Source organism: Chionomys nivalis, chromosome 4 (assembly GCF_950005125.1).
Source record: "Chionomys nivalis chromosome 4, mChiNiv1.1, whole genome shotgun sequence".
NCBI classification, from domain to species: Eukaryota; Metazoa; Chordata; class Mammalia; order Rodentia; family Cricetidae; genus Chionomys; species Chionomys nivalis.
The window spans coordinates 47341433-47363227 of record NC_080089.1 but is presented as its reverse complement, the minus strand read 5'-3'; the positions used below and the strand labels follow the sequence as shown (position 1 = coordinate 47363227).

The following is a 21795-nucleotide window of genomic DNA, read 5'->3' as shown; positions in this document are numbered from 1 at the left end:
ACGAGTCAAGCTCACCACCCAGCTCTCCAGGCAGATTCTATACCGTAGTTTTACCTGATAAACAGCTCTCAACTGCTTAGAGATCTGGGGAATATGGCATTTAAATATTTAATTATTAAAAACTTTTCATAACAAAAAAAAAGACAGGTTGGCTCCTAGCAGCAGCACTTTATTTCCTCCAAAGAAGACAAAAGACAAATGGACACAGAACGATGTCCATCAGCAATTCCCTTCAACTGCCTTTCATCTAAACAAGATCTCCAGATGTGGACAAAAACACTGGAATTGACAGTCTAGCTGCTCAGGTCAAGGTAGGCTTGTCTTCCTACAGATTTCTTAGCCCATAGGATCTTCTGGAGCCTGGAAGGCCCTGCACTAAATAGCAAAAGCCAAATACGACCTTCAGCAGCCATGGAGAACCCTGAGAAGTAGCTCTAGGTGCCAACCAAGAAAGTTCTCTGTCGTTTTTTAATCAGTAACTCAAGTAAAATTTTATCCTTCCCAAAGATCTCTGATGCAGTTTGACAGCTGAGAGGTTTTGTTAGTTTAAAAGGTCAACCTCACCAAACAAATTTCAGCAAATTACAAATACAAGACCTGCAAGTTATAAAGGTGTGAGAACAAGTACAAGTTATCAAATTTCTCTGTCATGCTGCCTTCCATAGTCTTAAAACATACTTTTAATTGTGCAAAAATATCTGTCACAGTCATTCTGACATAAATATGCTACTGTTTATATAATGTATAAGTCTAAAACTTCTGTTTTCACAAACCCAAAGAATTCTTGTGAGTTCCAGGGAGTCGAATTGAAAGATTCATCTTAAACAGGTGTAAGAGACACCAGACATTTCCATACAACAAACACTAGACAGGAACAAACAGACCAGCTATGCCAGGATATGACCAGTACCCAGCCTTCTTAGGTTCCCCGCAAAGAAGATGCCCACAAATAAGCAGGAAAAAGTCTTGACAATCCATGGCTCCAATTCCTTTAATCTATGGTGCCTCACCTCCTGCCTTTTATTATAAAAAAGAGATGGGAATGTAATTGTCTGTCTGTCTCTTTAAGAGACAAGCAACAACTACTCCTTCTTTCATCCACTGAGGCAGGCTGATCTTCAGCTTCCAGCCTGAGTTCCTTCCTTTTCTGTCTCTCTCTTCTATCTCTCCCTTCTCTCTCTCTTTCTCTCTCTCTCTCTGCCTTTCTGCTCTCTGCTCTCCTTCCTTCTCCATAACCCACTAAATAAATATCATACCTCTGCATAGCGTGCCTATCCCTGTCTCTGTCTCTCGCACACCACCATGTGGTTCCCTGCCCAGGACCAGCTGCCTTCAGAGACCTGTAGCATGGTCTCATGGTATGCCCATCTGTCTGTCTCTCCTCGTAGCCTGCTGCAGCCACTCGGGGACATGAGCCAATCCCTGCCTAGGACTGGCTGCCCCGCTCAGGGACCTACAGCATTTCTGCCTCTGCAGCCTCCAGGGATCTGGGGATCCACGGCATTTTTTATTAATCCATTACAGAAGTGATTATGATGAATCCTAAAATTAGTAAGCCAAAGTTTGAGAATACAGAACAACATATCTCTATCAACATGTTTTTGATTTTTAAGATGGAAAAATAAAATTTTACAGTGGAGAAAATCAACAGATCTTCTCATGGCTAACGGATCAAGGCTAACTTCATCAGTACTAGGACATATCTAGCTTCATGCATGCTGAAATGAGAAGGGTACACTACTTCTGTGATATTCTTTAGAAAAATATATTGCCTCAGTGTACTCAGGGGAATTTGAGGTAGAATAAATTTGAGATGCATTTTATAAAACAGCTGTTGGCATATTCCAAAATGTATGAACAATTACTAATATGCCTCACCCTTAACAATTTTATTACATTTATTTTGTAGGGATGTGGGTATGTACCCGGTGTGCCTATATTGGTTAGAGGAAAACTTGCAAGAATAAGTTCTCTCCTTCCACCATGGATAGCAAACTCAGGTCATCTGGCCTGGTGGCAAGCACATTTACCCACTGATCCATCTTATGGGCCATATTCCAAAACATATTACCATGAAAAATAATCATGACAAGTGACTGTCACAGAGAAAAGAGGGGAAGGAAACATAACAACTATTAATAAATGCAATGTGCAATCAAAATTGGTTTTGAAGATTTAAAAGAGACATTTGTAAAAAAAAAAAGCTTATGAAATCCAAATTAAGTTTGTTGTTTAGTTGATAGCCACTAATACATTAATATTATTTTCTTGATTTTAGACATTGTGGTACAGATGGGTATATAGTTGCTACTCCTGTCCAATATGATGTGTGAGAGTTCTATGTACTAACTCGGCAGCTTTTTGGAATTCTTAAACCATGCAATCATTTGGATGCTGAATGTCCCCAAGACACATCTGTTAAAGGTTTGGTCCCCAAAATGGTGTGACTAGTAATTCATAAAAGCCCTTGAGTGTTAGAAAAAGGGAGTGAGCTGCTTGTTGGTTCCCAGCTGCCCTGCTAGCTTAAACCTAAAGTAATCACACAGAAACTATATTAATTGAATTACTGCTTGGATCATTAGCTCTAACTTCTTATTGGCTAACTCTTACATATTAATTTAACCCATTTCTATTAATCTGTGAATCACTCACTGCAAGGTTGTGGCCTACCAGCAAAGTTTCAGCACGTCTATCTCTGGCAGCGGCTCCATGACATCTCGCTGATTCCACCCTCCTTTTTCCGATGCTATAAGCCAAGCCAGTTCTTTATTCATTAACCAATAAAAGCAACACACAGATAGAAGGACCTCCCACACCACTTGAGAGGGGGAGTCTTGGGTTATTATTGTTGTGACAAAAAATAATAATTTTAACATGTATATTTGGCAAAGGAAATGGTTCAGTAGTTAAGGTATTTGTCATACAAATGTCAAAACCAGAGTTCAAATCCTCAGGACCCATGTAAATGCTGGGTGGGTGTGATGGCACATCTGTAACTTCAGGCTCAGAAAGCAGACACAGGGAATCTTTAGAGCAAGCTGCCTAGTCAAAGTAGCCATATTGGTGAGCTCTGGATTTGACTGAGAGACTCTGCCACAGTGAATAAGCTGGGCAAGCAACTGAGAAATATTACAGACAATCTTGGTGGTTAAATGTGTGTTCTCACACAAATGTGCTGTCATGCATGCATGCATTAAAAGAAAGAAAGAATAAAAATGAAAATATTTACTTGTGTTCATGGTTTCAGTCCATTGGCTGGTTCCATTGATGTGAGAGCAAGGATGAGGGAGAGCATCATAAAAGCAAGATGGTGCAGTAGGGGAACCTGTTTACCTCATGGTGGCCAGGAGACAGAAAGAAAGAGTGAGAGAAGGGGTCAGGGCAAGCCATACCTTTAAAACCATGTCTCACTTTCCTACTTGCTCTAACTATTCCTTGCTTCCTCATCGACCCCACTTTCTAATAAGGTCCAATTCACAAATGAAGGTAGAGCCCTCATGATCCAGTCACTTTCCCAAAGGCCACCATCTGACACAAGCATTTAATGCATGGGCTTTGTATTCAAATAATAACAGGCTTTCTAGGTCTGTGGATCATTGGAAGAACACCTTTTAAGGAAACTGAGACCCCAGTCTCTTCTTGTTTTTTTGTGGTTTTCTTGCTGACCATAAGATGAGTGATTCATCATGTCACATGCTCTGCTGATGCCACCTTGTCCCCTACCAGAGGCCCAAAGCAACAGATTCCTCTGATCATTGAATAGAATCTCCTAACCATTGGTCCAAAGGAACCTTTTTTTTTTGTAAGCTAATTGTCTCAGATATTTTGCAATAGTGACAGAAAGCCGGTTAATATAGTCATTTGAATGTTAAAAATGTGTAAGACCTTATCAAATGAAAAAATATAACTCTCCACAAAGTGATTCAAGTTGTCACATCCTTTACCAAATAGTCCACACACATCCCACCATTTCCACACACACACACTGGTGTTGCCATTTGCATCTCTTCAGATTCCCACTGATTTGTCGATATGATCCTATGAGTCTATCTGTGGATACAATACTATGTATGGCTTTAACTTTAAGCTTTTCATTCTGCTTTGATAAGTATTGGAGCCCTCATTATTGGGCTCCTCCACTGATGCAGGAAGCCAAATCAAACTGAATTAACAAAACCAGATTTAATAAACAGAGCTAGGCAACTCCTAGGTGACTCTCAGAAAGGCAGGAGAGAAATCAGCAGGCAAGTCTTGTGACCAGGTCTTAAATACCCTGTAGGCATAGTCATTAGCTGCTCTGTGGGGGAGGAGCTGTCCCTTGGAGGGCTTTCTGAGGGGTGGGGTCTGGAATGGGAGGGTTGAGACTAGAGCAGATATTTCCAACATGTTTTATCTATATTCTGTTTTCTGTCAATAAGTGTCACACAACTGAGATTTATTTCATTACTTTTAAAGCATAATACTTCTTTTCAGTATTGGGAGTTAAACCCAGGCCCTCATAAATGTTAAACAAGCATTCTACCATTGAACTATATCCCCAGAGGGAAAAACTAGTAGAAGAGTCTTAATCTGAAAGTCAATTAGGGAGCTAGAAGTTCAGATTAAATAGCTCTTCAAGAATCCACGAGAGTAGAGTTGAGAAAATATGAAAGGCTAGCTAAAAGGTATGGAATAGAGGAATAAAAAGACCATCGGTATCTACTTATATGTAATATATATATATATATATATATATATATATATATATATATATAAAAGGCTAGCTAAAAGGTATGGAACAGAGGAATAAAAAGACCATCGGTATCTACTTATATGTAATATATATATATATATATATGAAAGGCTAGCTAAAAGGTATGGAATAGAGGAATAAAAAGACCATCAGTATCTACTTATATATACTTTAAAAAGATTATTTATATTTTTGGTATATGACTGTTTGCTTGCATGTATGTATGTGTGCCCTGTGTGTACAGTACCTGCAGAGGCCAGAAGAGGGCATTGCGTCTGTTTGAACTGGGGTTACAGATACTAGTAAATCACCATGTGAAAGCTGAGAATTAAACCCAGGTCCTCTACAAGAGCTTTTAATAGCAAATCCATCTCCTCAGCCCTCAATATCTATATTTGGTGGAAATCCCAGCTTAGTAAGGGGAATAAAACCTCAAAGAAATAAAAAGAATAATTCATTATTTTAAGTATACATGAAAGTGGAAAGTAGCTTGCATGCTAAGTCACAAAGGAAATCTGGACAACTTGCAAATTCCTTATTCAAATGTAAATAAAAGTAAAAATGCAAAATATTTGACAATGAATAATGATGAAAGCATTTATATTGATCCTTGTCCATGCCACCAGGTTATAGTCAGAAAGAAATACATATATGTAAATGCTGTTATTAAATAGCAATGAGAAAAAGAATAAATGGCAGCACATATACTAAAATGGGAATGAGACAAGATCTATATGGCCTTCCTGCAAGAAAAAAGATTAAATAAAGCTCATTACCTGAGTCAAGGCTAAAAACAACACAGTGAACCCAAAAAGAGTGAAAATGAGGGGATTGTGAATAGGATAAGATGGCAATTGCAGGTAAAATAATATGAAACATGAATAAAAATATATAGCTCAATAAAACAAAAAATAAGAAGGAACAATAAATATGGTCAATAGAATACAAACTGATTCTTGGAGAAAAATGAAGAAAGTGAAGGATATTTTCAACTAAAATTGAAAGTCAAATTATTATCTAAGTAATTAGGGTGTAAAGAAGGGTCTGTCATGCACAGGAGAGGAAGATTTCTTTCTCAGTCATGAGAGAAATTTGGAATATCTTTATGTCAACCTTTAAGTCTGACAACGAAGATATATTTTTTGAGACATATTCACTGCAACATTGATTGGAGGAAAAATAAAAAGGACCAAATTAAAAAAAATCAACAACAGATAATTATTCTGTGCATGGTGAGTTTCTTCCAGAGTGCAGCCATGGAAAAAGAGAGTGTGTAACTTCTACAGTTGACAGATGACCAAGTCTGGCATTGCAGGAGAGGGAAAGAAAGATGGGGGTGGGAGGCAGCTAAAGGGAAGTGGGGGGAGGGCCTTTCACCCTGGAGCTATGAAGTCTCTTTTCATAATGTGTCAAGACTTTTTAATTTTTATTTATTTATTTATAAAATTTATTTAAATTTTATTATATATATAATTTTATATATATATATAATTTTTTCTGTCTGTTTTTCTCACAGGTCTTTGCATATATATTATGGATTCCAGGCTAGTGTTCTTATGGGATTCCTGAGTGTGCAAACAAGTAGGTCTCTGTGTCTGTATCTATTTCTTGTTCCTTTTCTTAGCCCCCTTTCCTTCTGTTCAATTGTTTTGTCTTATTCCAATGTGGTAGCTTTTTTAAATCTTATTTTATTATTATTCTTTAGAAACTTATATGTTATTTCATATTAGTCACAGGAAAAATCCATCGTGAGGAAATTACAATACTCAACATCTATGCCCCAAATACAAGGGCATCCTCATATGTAAAAGAAACACTTCTAAAGCTTAAATCATAGACTAAACCCCACACACTAATAGTGGGAGGCTTCAACACTCCCCCCTCACCACTGGACAGGTCATCAGACAAAAAATGAATAGAGAAATAAGAGAACTAACAGATGTTATGACTCAAATGGACTTAACAGACATCTATAGAATATTCCATCTAAACAGAAAAGAATATACCTTCTTCTCAACACCTCATGGAACCTTCTCAAAAACTTACCACATACTTGGTGACAAAAAAACCTCAACAGATAAAAAAAAATTGGAATAACCCAATGTACCTTATTAGATCACCATGGTATAAAACTAGAAGTCAACAGCAGTACTAATTCCAGAAACCCCACAAACATGTGGAAATTGAACAATTCTCACATGAATCATCAATGGATCAAGGAAGAAATAAAGGGAGAAATTAAAGACTTCCTAAAATTCAATGAAAATGACCACAAAACATACTCAAATTTATAGGATACAATGAAAGCAGTGTTAAGAGGCAAGATCATAGCACTAAATGGCTACATAAAGAAGCTGGAAATATCCCACACTAGTGAACTAACAGAACATTTGAAAACTTTAGAACAAAAAGAAGCAAACTCACCTAAGAGAACTAGATGGCAGGAAATAAAGTGAGAGCTTAAATCAACAAAATAGGAACAAAGAAAACAATATAAAGAATGAGACAAAGAGTTGGTTCTTTGAGAAAATCAACAAAATAGACAAACCTTTATCCAAACTAACCAAAAGGCAGAGAGAGAATATCCAAATTAACAAAATCAGAAATGAAAAGGGGGACATAACAACAGACACAGAGGAAATACAAAGAATCATCAGGTCATATTTCGAAAACCTGCACTCCACAAAATTGGAAAACTCAAAAGAAATGGACAACTTTCTGGATAAATATCACTTACCAAAATTAAATCAAGACCAGGTAAGCAAATTAAACAGACCTATAACTGCTGAAGAAATAGAAACAGTCATCAAAAATCTCCCAACCAAAAAAAGCTTAGGACCAGATGGTTTCAGCTCAGAATTCTACAAGACTTTCAAAGAAGAACTAATACCAATACTCCTCAATTATTCCACACAATAGAAACAGAAGGAATATTGCCAAACTCTTTTTATGAGGCTACAATTACCCTGATATGCAAACCACAGAAAGAATTTACTAAGAAAGAGAATTAAAGACCAATCTCACTCATGAACATTGATGCAAAAATACTAAATAAAATACTGGCAAATCGAATCCAAGAACACATCAGAACCATCATTCACCATGATAAAGTTGGCTTCATCCCACAGATACAGGGATGGTTCAACATATGAAAATCTGTCAACGTAATCCACCATATAAACAAGCTGAAAAATAAAAACCACATGATCATCTCATTAGATGGTGAAAAAGCTTTTGACAAAATACAACATCCTTTCATAATAAAGGTCTTGGAGAGAGCAGGAATAAAAGGAACATACCTAAACATTACTTAAACGTAATAAAGGCAATATACAACAAGCCAAAAGTCAACATCAAACTAAATGGAAACTCACAGCTATCCCATTGAAATCAGAAACAAGACAAGGTTGTCCGCTCTCTCCTTATCTATTCCATATAGTTCTTGAGGTCCTAACTAGAGCAATAAGACACCAAAAGAGATCAAGGGTATACAAATTGGAAAAGAAGAAGTCAAACTCTCACTGTTTGCTGATAATATGCTAGTTTACATAAGAGATCCCAAAAATTCTACCAGGGAACTTATACAACTCATAAACACTTTCAGCAATGTAGCAGAATGCAAGATTAACTCAAAAAAAAAAAATCAGTAGCCCTCCTGTACACAGATGATAAAAGGGCTGGGGAAGAAATCAGAGAATCAACACTCTTCACAATAGCCGCAAATAGCATAAAATATCTTGAAGTAACTCTAACCAAACAAGTGAAAGATTTATATGACAAGAACTTTAAATCTTTGATGAAAGAAATTGAAGAAGACACCAGAAAGTAGAAAGATCTCCCATGCTCTTGGGTAGAATTAACATAGTAAAAATGGCAATCTTATCAAAAGCAATCTACAGACTCAATGCATTGCCCATCAAAATCCCAGCAAAATTCTTCAAAGAACTCGAAAGAATGGTATTCAACTTCATATGGAAAAGCAAAAAACCCAGGATAGCCAAAACAATCCTGTACAATAAAAGAACTTCAGGAGGCAACACAATCCCTGACTTTAAACTCTACTACAAAGCTACAGTACTGAAAACAGTCTGGTATTAACATAAGAACAAACAGGAGGACCAATGGAACTGAATAGAAGACCCAGATATCAATCAACACACCTTTGAACATAAAATTTTTGACAAAGAAGCAAAAAATATCAAATGGAAAAAAGAAAGCATATTTAATAAGTGGTGCTGGCGTACATGGATATCAATATGTAGAAGAATGAAAAAAAGACCCGTATCTATCACCATGCACAAAACTCAAGTCCAAATGGATCAAAGACCTCAAAATAAAGCCAGCCACACTGAACCTTATAGAAGAGAAAGTGGGAAGTACACTTGAACGCATTGACACAGGAGACCACTTCCTAAATATAACCCCGGTAGCACAGACACTGAGAGAAACAATTAATAAATGGGACCTCCTGAAACTGAAAAGCTTATGTAAAGCAAAGGACATGGTCAACAAGATAAAATGACAGCCTACAGAATGGGAAAAAAATCTTCACTAACTCCACATCAGACAGAGGTCCGATATCCAGAATATACAAAGAACTCAAGAAATTGGACACCAAAAGAACACATAATCCAACAAAAAAAAATGGAGTACAGACCTAAACAGAGAACTCAACAGAGGAATCTAAAATGGCTGAAAGACACTTATGGAAATGTTCAACATCCTTAGTCATCAGAGAAATGCAAATCAAAACAACTCTGAGATTCCATCTTACACCTGTAAGAATGGCCAAGATGAAAAACACTGATGACAACTTATGCTGGAGAGGTTGTGGGGAAAAGGGAACACTTCTGCATTGCTGGTGGGAATGCAAGCTGGTACAACCCCTTTGGATGTCGGTGTGGTGATTTCTCAGAAAATTAGAAAACAACTTTCCTCAAGACCCAATAATACCACTTTTGGGTATATATCCAAAGGATGCCTAATTGTGCCACAAGGACATGTGCTCAACTATGTTCATAGCAGCTTTGTTTGTCATAGCCAGAACCTGGAAACAACCTAAATGCCCCTCAGCAGAAGAATGGATAAGGAATAAGTGGTACATTAACAGAATAGAGTGATATACAGCAGAAAAAAATAACGACAGCTTGAATTTTGCAGGAAAATGAGTGGAGCTAGAAAACACTATTTTGAGTGAGGTAACTCAGACCCAGAAAGACAATTATTACATGTACTCAGTCACAGGTGGTTTTTAAACATAAAGCAAAGAAACCCAGCCTACAAATCACAATCCCAGAGAACTTAGACAACAATGCAGACACTAAGAGAGACTTACATAGATCTAATCTATATGGGAAGTAGAAAGTAGAAAAGGACAAGATCTCCTGAGTAACTTGGGAGCATGGGGACCTTGGGGGAGGGTTGAAGGGGGGAGGAGAGAGGCATGGAGGGGAGCAGAGAAAAATGAATAAAAAACTCAATAAAAACCAATAAAAAACTTATTTGTTTTCTAATGAGAGACAGAAAGGTGATGGATCCGGATGGGATGGGAGGAGAGAGGAGGGGAGGGAGGAACTGGGAGTTGTAGAGGGAAGGAAAACCATAATTAGAATATGCTATGTGAGGAAAAAATGTTTTAAATCATGAAAACCAAAGGATTGCAACACGGTGAACACAGTCTACTGTGAGGTTGCACAGAGACAATATGCCTTTTGTAGAACAATGTTTCAAATACGAATGTTTATAGATAGCTATAAACCATGCTTAAGAATCTTCAAGGATGCCTTACTCCTTCCCCAGATGTACAGCTTCAATTTCCTAGGAATTTTTTTAAAAAAGAAAAGCCTACTTGGTTTACAATGAAAATGTCTGTGCCATGTCATGCAGCTTGTTCTTTAGCATTTCTATAATCAAATCCAACAAGCCACCCTATGATCTTATTGAGCAAAAAACAAGGAACAAAAATCTCTTAAAACTCACTAGTCACCAAAATCATATACATGGGTGCTCTTAGGACATTTAAGCAGTCTCCCTCTCTTGAGATGTCCACACTCACACCCAGGTGCACACTAAGCTCCTATCTTTCTGTTAATAATCATGCTTAGGTCTGTGTTAAAATCTTTTTACAGGGTTATTTTGTTTGTAGTTATGTGTGCTATGTGTATCTCTGTGTGGGCACGTGCCCTGTGTGCTGGCACCTTAAGAAGGTAGAGGCTTCAGATCCCTGTGGAGTTGGAGTTAGGGATGGTTGTGAACCACCCGTCCTGGGTGCCAGAAATCAAACTAGGTTGCTCTGCAAGATCAGTTAGTGTTTGCCCCTGAGCCATCTCTCCAGCTTCTGAAGGTCCTATCTTAATAACTCCAGGTCTGCTTCATAGTGACTGAGTTATTTTCTGTGGCAGATTCAAGAATGTGGTCTTCACCTAGTAGAGGTCTCTGGAAATTCCTCAGTATGGCACTGTGTCCAGTTCCTGCTCTTGGTACCCCTGACAGTTGTCAGAGAATTAAACAGCAGTGATTTGCCTCACATTAGGATGTGATGAAAACTCTGCTTCTTTGTGTTCTCTCTCCGAGCACACCAGGCTAATGAAGAGAAGAATGCTAGACAAATCCCTCCAGGGACAGCCTGCATATAATACCCAACCAAAGCTTTTCAAAAGAAGTCATCAGAGGGGGAAGGGATGAGCCTGTGGGGTGGATCTTCCCCTCTCTGCTTCTCGGTTACCATAATGGGAATTGTTCTGCTCTGTCATACTCTGCCATGATAGATCCAAATCTCTGAACCTATGAGCAGACACAAGTCCTTCCTCATCACAGTGATGGAAACACAATTCAAAAGTGCTGTGGGACAATGGTCTGAATTCTGTCAGTTATACTATAAATAAACGCTGATTGGCCAGTAGCCAGGCAGGAAGTATAGGCAGGACACAGATAAGAATAATGGGCTAATATAAGTTTGTAGGTGGCCCGCGACACCTACTGGCTAATAGAGTTGTAAGAGTTAATAAGCCTGAGATACTGGGCCAATCAATTTATAACTAATGTAGACTTCTGTGTGATTGCTTTGGGACCTAATGACTGCGGGGACCAGGCAGGACAGAAACCCCAGACATCAATTGGCGCCAATGTTTGGTTTTAGAATCCCCTGGCTCTGCTGCCTGCTGCCAGCTCTCCTGAGCTTGCATCTTCCTGTGCGTGGAGCCAGTAGTTCAATACAGAATCTCTCACAGTGGCCTTTCTTATTATGGATCAGCCACAGTTCTTTATATTTTCTCTTTACACACCTCAGAATGGCTTTAAATTCTCACATGCCTTACTGTTTGCCTCCTGCCAGGGCGCACTACAGACATTTGGGTGAGACGTGAGCTTCCCTGGTCTGAGCCAGCTGTTCCATTTTCTTTCTGATGATTTGTTTGCACTTGCCTATTCCACTGCTCTAGAGACATCCGCAGACACACAGTCTACGATTTATCTTTCAGCATTTTGCTCTAAGCTCAGATTTCAGACCTACCACGGGTGAATTCACGTGCACTGCTACGCCCTGCTGGGTTACTTTTGTAGGTGGCCTGCAACACCTACTGGTAGGTTATGATTATTGTACCTAATCCAGCTTATTAAACCACAGGTAAAATTTAATATCCTAATTATAGATCATAAATTGCTAATTTAAAAGGACAATATGTCAGACAATCTAACCGTCCAAGGTTTCAATAGCTTCTTTACTTACACCATGTGCGAGTTTTTACAAGACTTATATGCTGTTCCTTCTACATCACTATTTTTGTTTCTGGGGATTAGTCTTGTATTCATTTTTTTTTCATAAAAATATGGTTTGACAATAGGGGTAAGAATGAGGCATTATTAGAAATGGTACAGTCTTTTCAGACTGAAACCACACTTCTCAGGAAAGAGGTTGGAAATCTGAAGAAGGATATAATCAATTTAACTAACAAAACTTGGTCAACTGAGATACTTTTGGAAATGGTACAGACTGGTAATAATTTATTTAAAGGAAGATTTAGCACTCTGGAGAAGGAAACAGCCGATTTGGCACATAAAACCCAATCAATGACACTGGGTGCTGAAACATTATTTGAGAGAATTTGCACTGTTGAGTGTATGTATTATTCAGACTCTGTCAAAGGGGTAAGACAGATTGATTGATAGAATGTCTCTCCAGGAAGTAGCCTGGAAAACTTTGCCCACATTCCCAAAAAATGGACTATATATATTTTCCTTTGTTTAGAATGTTGGTTATAAATTGTTATGGATAATGGTCAGGAGAAAAGCTAAACAAAGGATATTATAGTCAGAGTTCTTGTTAAAAAAAAAAAGAGGGGAAAGTGCTGTGGGACAATGGTCTATATTCTGTCAATTATATTATAAATAAACGCTGACTGGCCAGTAGCCAGGCAGGAAGTATAAGTGGGCCAACCAGACAGGAAATAGAGGTGGGTCAATGAGAACAGGAGAATTCTGGGAAGAAGGAAGTCCTGGTCTGCAGTTCTGTCCCAGCCACAGAAGAAGCAAGATGTGACTGCCCCGCTGAATAAGGTACCGACCCAAGTGGCTAACACAGATAAGAATAATGGGTTAATGTAAATTGTATGAGTTAATAAGAAGCCTGAGATACTGGGCCAATCAGTTTATAACTAATATAGACTTCTGTGTGATTTCTTTGGGACTTAATGACTGCAGGGACCAGGCAGAACAGAAACCCCCAACACCACAAAAGGGCTCCCACTAGTGTCTTATGTCATCATTTATTTCTCTAAAGCTAAACATTTTAATCTAACTAATCATCACCATCTCTTTATGTCCTCCTCCATGGCCCCAGTTCAAGAAGTCTCTCTTGAGCAGAGGAAGTGTGAATTCCAGATCTACCAACCACTGCTCAGGGCCTTTCCCAGCCGCAAAACCATAATTTTCTAGGAATCTCCCCAGAACTCCTGTCTTCAGGGAAATGACTTGGGCCAGACTAGTGTCAAACTGTAATCCGACCCAACGCATCCCCAGAACTGCCTCCGTATCTCTCATAGAGCCAGTGGTGGAGGGCAGGTTTCTTAGCAAGTTCTTGAGATGCAACTGGAGAGTCACCAAAATGGTATATACAGCTAATACTGAGAGGATGAAGTGTTTACTCACACTAAAGGAGCCTGCGACCACACTTGGGTGTGCTTTATTTTCCCCTGAGCTCCCTTGGGAAGCATGTACTGTCACTTGGATGGGTCTTTCTCTTTTTCTCAATCCTGAAGCCTGTATTAAAATCTCTTCAGTAACATGCCCAGCCCTGCTTCACTTTGTTTTTTAGCCTTGAGGTTCTTTTCAGTGTTGAAGTTTTGGGTTCCAGTTTGGCCTGGGTCAAGATCCCTAAATGTCTACGGGCACTCCCCAGTGTGTGGCAGTGTGGAGCTATGTTTCTGACCTCTGACTGCTGACAAAATTATCTAAAGTTCGCACTTAGTTAAGGAAAAGCAAGGGCTTTATGCCTTCTTTTCTTTTTTCTTTCTTTCTTTCAGATAGTTTTTTCTTTTAACCACTCCTATTTCTTTAATATCTGTCGCTGTATGTGAGGCTGTTTGTTTCTCCCTATAAGCCAATTTTGGCCTTGTCTATTATTTTTTAGATAGTTGTCTGTTCTACTTGTTTAAAATTTGCTGGTTAATGTGTCTATAATATTCCTCTTCCCCTCTGTCCCATGCAGCCTCTGCCTGGGCCTTCCTCCATTCCCACACCTTTCTCTTCTTCAATCAGTTCTTAAGAGAGTTTCATTTCAATTTTTTTCTCAGAGAATCTAATTTCAGATTTGCCAACTACTCCCCCCATGCCCCCGTACAAAGCACAACTGGTTTTTGTCCTTGATTCCCAACTCAGTGCTCCTAAGGGTAAGACATGAGGGGCGCTTGTTATTCATAGGGAACCATTTGGTTATACTTAAGTTTATACTTAAGACTGGCCTAGTATAGGGCCTCAACACCACCAAAGGTATGATCAGAAAACAAGAACATTCTGTCACACTCCAGGGGAAGGAAGAGTCATGAAGACAAAATGATAAAAACTCTGCAACAGTGAAGCACAGGACTGAACAGGTTGGTTAACGCCTTTACATTCTGTTGTACCCATGTCGTGACCCCCAGAGAGACCACTAGGGTCCAGTCAAGTCCAGAATGCAAAAGCAAGGTTTGTTCAGCGCTACCCAGCCAGGCTGGGGACTCAACTACTACTCAACATCCAGAGCAGTAGGAAAGAGCCTCCTCATCACTTGGGGTGGACATTATATAGGCAAAACCCTCAAGCTAGGTTCATTTTGGGTCAAGGGAGTTGGTCTTACATAACAGCAGGTATGTCTTATCTCTAACATGCCCCTTCCTCAACGTGGTTATGTCTAGCAGGTCCCCGTCCCCAAAGCCCTCCCCAAAGCCGTCGATTTTCCTGCTCCCTGATAGGTGTTAACAGATGGCCCACTGCCAGGAACGCTTTGTGGTCTGTGCTTCGAGCTCAGTGTTCTAGTTAGATATCCTGTTTGCAACCGTTCCTAGATGTCTTGCATTTGAACCCAATGCCCTAACCAGCCCCTAAGCAAGCAAAAAGTTCCTTAAAATTCTCCATGTCCTTACAGTTCTAGAAGAGTCACAGGAGGTGTGGGCAACCCTCCTCCTCTTCCTTCACCCCCCCCCAATGTCACTGCATTTGGTTGTCCATCTTTGAGTCATTTATGATAAACTCTAATAGGAGCCAGGGTGCTTACCTGAGTGCTGTGAGGTGGCCAGCGAAACTGTCACATGACACAAAACACAGCTCTCACTTCAAAGGGAGCAGGAGACTGTGCACGCCTGAGCTACCTAGGAGTGACGGTGCCCCGGGGACATAGATTCAGGCTGTTCTGAATACTGTGTTCCAATGTGGGAAAGGTTTCGTAAAGGTTTTTATAGTTACAGAACAAGAGCAAGCCACAAATCAAAGTGTTCTCAACTACCTCAGTAGAAATGCTGAGTAGGAGAGCGGCAGCAAAGCAGAAAAACTCCTCTTTTCCACTCTCAAATGCTCTCCGATGAGAGATTCTTAGTTTTGGGTTAACAAAAGTGAGGGATATGCTAAGTTAAGGGAAGTTTAACCTGGTAACTAAAAGATCATTAAGTCAGACACAGGTGGGCAGTGAGTGTGTTTTAAGTATTAAGTGAGTATTTAAGGGGACTTAAGCCAGTCTAAGATCATTTTGGCTCTGATTGGCCATGTTCCAACTCATCACAAGCATGAAATTCTAGTCAGTCAATCAGCCTGGTAGAATCTTTAGACATACATGTGGCTGTGCCCTCTGCCATCCCCGGAAACTTCGGTTCACACTAACACGAAGAGAGGAAGTGTGGGTTTCTCAGTGTCCAGCAGGAAGGCCAGACACATTCGATGGTCTTGTGCATTTGCAGCTACCATGAAAAGTGTTGGCAATCTTGGGACAAGGCTGAGGTGGAGGGTCTATGCTGAGTATTGCCAGAGTCACCATTCAGAGGAATTCCTGGAGATCCACTTAGTGTCAGTGACTTCGGGTGAATGACAGACATTTGGTGTCAGAAGAAAGCCTCCACTCTGTCTGTTCCTTTTCGGCTTTTTAAAAACATCTTTTTGACTGGTGGGGGTTGTCTGTGTTCTCATTCCTTTCTCCCAGCCACTATCTATCGTTTCTTTCATTATTGACATAGGGTCTCATGTATGGGTGATTTTGCCTGCGTGTATATCTGTGTACTACATGCATGCAATCCCCATGGAAGCCAGAAGAGGCTGTCAGGTGCTCTGAGGATGGATTTGATTTTATTTTTTTGAGGATTTCATATGTGAGTACTACATTTACATCATTCCCACCTCTTCCTTTCTCCTCTCCAACTCCTCCCATGTAGCCCCCTTTCTGTCTCCTGTTCATCACCTCTTACTTAACTACTGTTTTTACACACATGCACACACACACACGCACACGCACACACACACACACACACACAGCCTGCTGAGTCCATTTAGTCTTGCTCCTACCTGTATGTGTTGACCACTTAGGACTGGATAACCTCTCAGGGCCTCTTTCCTAGAGAAGGCTGATTCTTCCATTCCCGGCAGCTGGGATTAAAGGCGTGCACCACCACTACCTGGCTAGTGTCTTAGTCACTGTTCTATGGCTTTAAAGAGGCACCATGACCAAGGAAACTCTTAGAAAAGAAAACATTTAATTGGGGGCTTGCTTACAGTTTCAGACGCTTAGTCCATTATCATCAAGGCAGGGAGCCTGGTGGTGCTCATGTGCTGGAGGAGTGGCTGAGAGCTTTACATCTTGATCCACAGGTTAGGGGAAAGGGAGGGGGGCAGGAAAGAGGGAGGGAGGGAGGGGAAGAGAGGGAGGGGGGCAGGATTGTCCATGGAAGCCAGTGTCCATCCATCTGCACATGGCATTTTTATTCTCCCAGTAAACTCAACAGTCTTGTATTTTAGACAATAAAAAATTCATAGTATTTGCTGTTTGTACGCATTCCAATTCCATCCCTTTGTTGTTGGTCGTGTTCTTGTCTGTTCTTTCCACCTGCTTCTAGAAAGCTCAGGACTCCACCTTCCCTAAACAAAGAGTAGCTCACATACTTGTGAATCAGAGGGACAATCTCTGAACGTCTTGAAGGACGTGCTCCAGTGAGCAGGAGAAGGAGGAGATGAAGCAGGTGCAGAGCACAAAGACCACGGAGATCAGGCTGCGCCGGGGTCATGAAGGTGGCACCAGGCTATGTACTTGCAGAGGCGGCATTTGAAGCTGGACAGTAGATCTTACACTGACTCCATGGTCACTCTCCGCTCTTTATCCTAAGTGTTTCTGGCCTGAGGCACCTGCCTCCTACACAGATAAAGACACAGCCCACACTGGTCGCCAGTTTTGAGGAGACACACCTTAGTTAAAATACGTGGTCTACTATGCACTGCGCGGCTCCCCATCCCCATCAGTGGGTCAGGTTCCAGGGATCCTCATGACCTATGGTCAGCTGCAGCATTGTGTCCTCCACATCACCACAGTAAGATATATTGAGATAGTGAGAGAGATTACATTTATATCATTTTAATTACAATATATTGTTAGCAGTGTCCAAATGATACTGTGTCTGGATTATAAAATGGACTTCAATATGGTTATAAATACACGCCTATGAAAACACATAGCAGGCGCAGGTGCGCCTTAACTTACGGTGGGTTTAAGTCTCAATAAACCCACTGTAAATTGGAAATATTATGAGACATAAATGTATTGATTACAACTAACTTATCAAGTGTCCAAGCTTAGCAGCATGGTGCATTGCAGAACATTAGCTCTGTCCCTCCCTTTTCTTCTTTTGAAAAAGTATTTATTTGTTTATGTATGTGTGTGTTTGTATGTGATGCATGAGCGTCCTTGGAGGACCGAGACATGGAAGTCCCCTGGATCTGGAGTAACAGGCGGTTGTAAAACGCCTGAGGTGGGCCTGGGGTTCAAACTCTGGTCCTCTATAAGAGCAGAACACATGTTTAACTAGCGAGTCATCTCTCCATACCCTCTCCCCTTTCTTGTTTTCTGTTTTGTTTTTGTTTTTTGTTTGGTTGTTTGAGACAGGGTCTCACTGTGTAGCCCTGACAGGCCTGGAACTCACATAGAGGAGGTTGACCTTTAACCTACAGAGATCAATCTGCCTGTGCTTTCCAAGTGTTGAGTCGTTAAAAAAAAAAAAAAAAATCAGGTGCAAGTGTGCCATGACATGTATGTAAGTGTAGGGTGTAGGCGCATGCGTGCCATGGCGTGTGTGTCAGTGTAGGCGCATGCGTGCCATGGCATGTGTGTCAGTGTAGGTTGTAAGCATATGTGTGCCGTGGCATGTGTGTAAGTGTATGTAGGTTGTAGGCGCATGCGTGCCATGGCATGTGTGTGGTGATCAGATGACAACTTTCCAGAGTCGTCCATTCCCTTCCACTGTAGGTTCTGTGGCTCCACGTCAGCTCTGCAGGCTTGTTCAACAAGTCCTTTTACCGACAGAGCCATCTCACTGGCCCAGGTCTCCCCTGTGAGTGTGAGCACGCTGCCTCCCAAGGAAATATTCTACTGAGTGCGGTCTGGAAAATAGTTCCAAATTCAAAGCATGGTTTCCTCTGAATTGCTTCCCGTTATCATAAAATCCACAATTATTAGGAGGAATCACGGTGTCAGGGGCTGCTTGTATACAAGAAGGAGGTATTTGCCCTGGTCTCAGGCACTCACTAGACGTCTGGGAAGCCCCGCAGAGAAGGCGGTAATAGTGTTTGGAAAGTTGTTCAAAATCCTTGGATCCCAAAGACCTCCTTGGGTTCCCAACTGGAGGTATATTACCTGAAGGAGATGTGAGGACTGGGGGCTGGGATGGCAGCTCAGCAGCTCAGAGCATTGGCTATGCAAGCATGAAGACCTAAGTTTGAACCCTCAGTATACACATTAAAAAAAAACAATAACAAAATCTAGTCATGACTTACCTGTAACCCCAACACTTTGGAAGATAGAGACAGGGGGATTGCCTGGGCTTACTGCCTAGCCCAAGGTTAGTGACAGACTCTGCCTCAAGGGAATAAGACAATGAGAGAGGGAGAGTAGGGCATTGGCATCCTCCTTTGGTCTTCGCAAGGGCACAACACACACATACACATACGCTCACACATACACACTCACGTGTTGATGAAACTGTGCACATATAAGCACCCCCATATATATACATATGTGCTGATATAACTGCACACATGTGTGTTCATGTGATAGCTTAACTGTGTCTACATGTGTACCCCCACCCACACATACATATTATAGGTACAGATGCTGGTTTAACTTCACGACCATATACACAGACTCCCCTCCCCCCAAAAGAAACCACAGTACTCTGCATCATGTTGCAACCGTTGTGGGTTTCACAAATGCGATTACAGCTGGGTGTGGTGGGCATGCCTGTAACCTCAGAAAGCTGAGCTGAGTGGGAAGGGTGTGTGTGGAGGGGGGTGGTTCCATGAATTCAAGACTGGCACAGGCTTCAGAGTGAGGCCTTGTCTTGAGTTCCCCCTCCACCCCTCAAAAGCCGTTTACTCTCACAGCTGCTTTGGAAGCACAGTAATTAGACACAGTTCTAGATATTACTATGCAACATTTTAAACAGCCAAGGCAGGTGTTTCTGTGACCGTAAGTAAAATACACTGAAAATTCTAGCTCAATGTAATTACTTCCTTTTGTAATCCCTTATATTCTACTTCATACATTTAAGAACACTGTTTGTGGGGAGAGGGGGTCCACAGGTCACAAAAGAACTCCATGTACCAAATCCACAGAACATTCAAGTCCTCTGGTTTAGTATCCACTATATCTTTCTACTAACTGTGATAAATAGAAAGTTCTCATTTACAAGTAAAGCCCTGACCCCAAATTTACAGCTGAAATAATTTTTTTCTCACTTAAATCTTGTTCTCAGGCAGAAGTAGAGCAGACCACCATAGTCTTAGCTGTAGACTATTCTATAGAGTGGGTTACCTTTAAAAAACGCATGCTTTCCTTCTTTTAATGGCTTTGAAGTGTATGAGTGTTTGCCTACATGCCTACATGTGTACCGTGTGTATCTGGTACCCACAGAGGCCAGAAGAGAGTTTTGGTTCCCCTGGAACTGGAGTTACAGACAGTTGTAAGCTGTCATGTGGCTATTAGAAACTAAACCAGGGTCCTCTTTCAAAAACAGCAAATGCTCTCCACCCCCAAGCCATCTCTCCAGCCCCAACATGTACTTCCTTTAAAGTTTTATTTTCTTCCATTGAGGGGCATCTAGGTTGTTTCCAGGTTCTGGCTATTACAAATAATGCTGCTATGAACATAGTTGAACAAATGCTTTTGTAGTATGATTGGGCATCTTTTGGGTATATTCCCAAGAGTGGTATTGCTGGTTCCTGAGGTAGATTGATTCCCAATTTCCTGAGAAACCGCCAAACTGATTTCCAAAGTGGTTGCACAAGTTTGCATTCCCACCAGCAATGGATGAGTGTTCCTCTTACTCCACATTCTCTCCAGCATAGGCTATCATTGGTGTTTTTGATCTTAGCCATTCTGATAGGTGTAAGATGGTATCTCAAAGTTGTTTTGATTTGCATTTCCCTGATCGCTAAGGAGGTTGAACATGACCTTAAGTGTCTTTTGGCCATTTGAACTTCGTCTGATGAGAATTCTCTTTTCAGTTCAGTACCCCATTTTTTTAATTGGGTTAATTAGAATTTTCATGTCCAGTGTCTTGAGTTCTTTATATATTTTGGAGATCAGACCTTTGTCTGATGCGGGGTTGGTGAAGATCTTCTCCCATTCAGTAGGATGCCTTTTTGTCTTAATGACCTTGTCCTTTGCTTTACAGAAGTTTCTCAGTTTCAGGAGGTCCCATTTATTCAATGTTGCTCTTGTCTGTGATACTGGGGTGAAGAATGGATAAAGAAAGTGTGGAATATATACACATTAGAGTATACGCAGCAATAAAAAATAACGACATCTTGAATTTTGCATGCAAATGGATGGAAATAGAAAACACTATCCTGAGTGAGATAACCCGGACCAAAAAAAGATGAATATGGTATGTACTCACTCATTAGTGGACTCTAGCCATAAACAAAAAACATTAAGCCTATAGTTCGCAAGCCTAGAGAAGCCAAATAGCAAGGTGAACCCAAAGAAAAACATATATAGATCCTCCTGGAAATTGGAAGCAAACAAGATCGTTGGGCAAAAGTTGGGAGCATGAGGGTGAGGGTAGGGATGGGGGTGAGGATGGGGGAAGGGGAGAGGAGGAGAGAGAATGGAGAAAGGAAAGACTGGAGAGAGCTTGGGGGAGTGGGAGGGTGGAGATGGAGGAAGGACAGATATAGGAGCAGGGAAGAAGATATCTACATTAACGGAGCCATTTTAGGGTTGGCAAGAGACTTGACTCTAGAGGGGATCCCAAGTGTCCACGGGGATGTCCCCAGCTAGGTCCTTGGGCAGCAGAGGAGAGGGTGCCTGAACTGTCTTGCCCCACTATCACACTGATGAT

The 21795-nt window shown here is 40.8% G+C and overlaps 1 protein-coding gene across 5 annotated transcripts in view; it reads right to left on the bottom strand.

The window, feature by feature from the left end:
* Nxpe4 (neurexophilin and PC-esterase domain family member 4) overlaps positions 1-21795 on the bottom strand; it is a 292750-nt gene that overhangs the window by 25160 nt on the left and 245795 nt on the right. The window contains exon 2 of one of the 5 annotated variants that reach the window (XM_057767686.1): positions 3230-3325. The exons of the other annotated variants lie outside the window; for them this stretch is intronic. The gene's annotated coding sequence lies outside the window, so the exon portion shown is untranslated. The remainder of the gene's footprint in view (positions 1-3229; positions 3326-21795) is intronic. 5 annotated transcript variants of the gene reach the window in all.